The sequence below is a fragment of the Mus pahari genome, chromosome 15 (assembly GCF_900095145.1).
Source record: "Mus pahari chromosome 15, PAHARI_EIJ_v1.1, whole genome shotgun sequence".
NCBI lineage: Eukaryota > Metazoa > Chordata > Mammalia > Rodentia > Muridae > Mus > Mus pahari.
The window spans coordinates 51,099,559-51,102,726 of record NC_034604.1 but is presented as its reverse complement, the minus strand read 5'-3'; positions in this window follow the sequence as shown (position 1 = coordinate 51,102,726).

Sequence of the window (3,168 nt, the reverse complement as noted above, 5' to 3'; positions counted from 1 at the left end):
CCTAATCGGCCAACAGTGGGAATAGAGGCTCCTTGGTCTCCCAAACTCCATATGACCTAGCACAGGGCAAGGCCGGGGCCAAGTGGTGGGAGTGGGTGGGTGGGGGAACAGAGGTGGGGGGAGGGGTATGGGAATCTTTCGGGATAGCATTTGAAATGTAAATAAAGAAAATAATAATAAAAAAAAAGAAAAAAAAAAAAAGCATATAGAAGATGGTTGCTGGTGTCTGCAGCAATGACATGTGTAACAGGGGAAAAAAGCAAACAAACAATTGCTGTCCTGCCGTCTCCCTTAGTCTGCGATATGAATGCTTCCTGTGTCAGTCAGGGCTCTTGTTTCTCAGTAACAGAGGCCAGCTCTGTCTGACTGAATGGAAACAAAACCAAGGGAGATGACTGAAGGAGTCCAGAAGAGAAGGCAGCTGTGTGACAAAGTTTGAAAATAAGCAAGGTTTCCTCTAGAGGACTAGAAAGAACCATCAAAGCCATGGTCTCAGAACAGACATGGTCTGAGCCGTCTGCACCTGATGACATTAATGAACTTGAACCATTTCTTTCTTCTGTCCTCACTTCAAGCCTTCAAGATCAAAGTCACAGGAGAGACAATTTATCTGGCTGAACTTAAGTTTCACATTATATCCTGAATGTCCTAGGGAAACAATAACAACTCAGCCCTTCAAACTTCTATAGTACGGCAGACGCCTGTATTGGATTCCTTCAAGAGCACAGACAAGATGGGAGAGGAAAGGCTCCCAAAGAAAATAAGAGCACCCTTGAGAAGAGGAAATGAACATTGAGCCATCTGTAAATTATGCTCAACAAAGCCCTGACCTGTGACAGATGAGCTGTGAATCAGCGGGGGGCACAGAGGGGGGGAATTGCTGTCAACATAGATAGAGAAGGCTAGGGAACTGGACTTTCTAGTTCTTTGGGAATTCCAGCTATCATCTCAGAGCCAAGGACAGTGAGTGGTCCTTCTGCTAAAGAGTAGCTCAAAACACAACCCTTTCAGAGCTTAATAAAAGACATGAGAAATCCAGCTCTCTTAGTGCCTGCAAACCCTGCTACCATGGTACATCTTCACTCCTACAGGAAAAAAAAAAAAAACTAAAGAGTCCTAAAAGAGTTGTCAGCTATGTAGAAGCTGTCACTCGAAGACTTTTCCTTCCCCTGTATGAGAGAGGGGGACAATTTCTTCTTTCCCTATGATGAGTAATGATGGAGGAGGGAAGAGAAGCCAGGGCGGCGGGGGGGGGGGGGGGGGAGGGCGCAAGCAAGAGGTCACATCTCCAGCCAGGGACAGCTGTTCATGTAGAGAGCAACAGATCCTCCCTCCACACATCTGAACAGGAGGAAAGCCGTTGGAAAGAGACAGGGTGATGTTTCCAGTTCTACTGTTTGGGAAGACAAGAGCCCGTTGTTTCCTTAGAGGCAAGAATACACCATTGGAGGTATCCAAGTGAAAGACATCTTCTCTATCTACGAGAACCTCCTGGTAAAAGAGGAGCTGGAGGAGCAGAAGGGCCTCAGGTTGGAGTGTACAGCTAGACCCTCACAGGGGCCTCCTGAAAACTTTACCTAGGCACTGTTCTTCAGATGCCACCACAGATGGGACTCACCATCCCGTGTAGATCAAGCAGCAGATTCCAGTCCCCCCCCTCGGTCCTTCCTCCAGGCTACCCCACACTGAAAGAAACTAGGAAGGTGGGCTTCAATAGAAGCAAGATGAGAAAGTCAGGAGAATCTAAGAAGAAGAGATACACAGTTCCCTACAGCAGGGCCACTGGTCAAACGCGGGCCGGCTGAGAGGAAGAGAAGCGTGAAAATGGACAAGAGACAAGGTACAAGCTCAACTAGCCTTGAGCTTGGGTCTCTCGGCCATGTTTACCTAGTTCCTTCATTTGTGTGTGTGTGTGTGTGTGTGTGTGTGTGTGTGTGTGTGTGTGTGTGTGTGTGTGTGTGTTCCTCACATACCCATACCACATTTGCCACATCACACATGTGGAAGTCAAAAGACTTGACAGCTGGTTCTCCTCCTGCTAAGCTATCTCACCGGTCCTGACTTTTCCAACCCAGAAAGTGTTTAGAGAGCTTCCCATAATGCTATAAAAAGATGAAAAAAATTAATAATTCCATAACAAATCATGCCTGCAAGCAATGGTAAGGAATAAAAGACATGCTGTTGGTATTCCACTGACTTCTGACTGTCCATGAAACTGGCTACCTAACAAATTCAAGTGACTTTGAGAGACATAAATGAAAGGGAATTTATTTAAAGGCTCCAGGGCATATAGAGTAATAGCAGTAAGGCTGGCGGTTGGGTTAGGGAGGTGATCAGGAACACACTGAGGTTTCGCAGCAGAGATGAAATCCCTCCCTGGCTCTAGTCTGGGGAAACCCTAATCCCTCACCCAGTGGCAGGCGCCAGAGTTCTTTTCACCAGTCTCTCCAGCCCTGGACACTGACCCTAAGGCAATCACAATGTTCACTGAACCCACAAGAGGAATTCTCCATTGCCCACGATCTGAATTCAAAGCCTGTGGTAGATGTGCCTGGCTGGCTCAGCTTGTCATATCCCCAAAGCCATAGGGCAAAGCAAGTGTCTATCCTGTGTTGCTTCATTTATTGGAGGAGGGTCATCTCCTCAGGTTTCATAAAGAGGGTTGCTCTCAGCTACACAGTACTTTGTGCAAAACAAGGAAGACACATGTCTCCATTGGCAAAGACAGTAGTCACTATCATGTCCACTCAGTCCCAAGACTTCTTTTTTGGCCAGTGGTTACAGGCCACTGGCTAGGCTCAAAGGATGATGCATCCCTAGACTATGGCTTCATGTCCCTCTCTGCTGGGATTGCAAGCACACCGAACAGTGTATGCAGTGGCCCTGCAAATATGGTGAGCATTCTTCCCCCCCCCCCCAAGTACAAATAAATGATGCAGCTGAGATAACAAGTAGATTACAGAGGAACACCTTGGGCTTCGAGGGAAACCCAGTCATGCATGATGAGCATGCTGCTTGATGAAGACCAGAGGAGATGTGTTATTATGAAGCCACAATGCTTGTAATCCTAGCACTTAGAAGGTGGAGGGGGAGTGCATAAACTTGGATTCAGCTTGGGCTCTCTGACAGGAGAAAGGCGGGGACAACAGTTGAACTTTCACATGTATA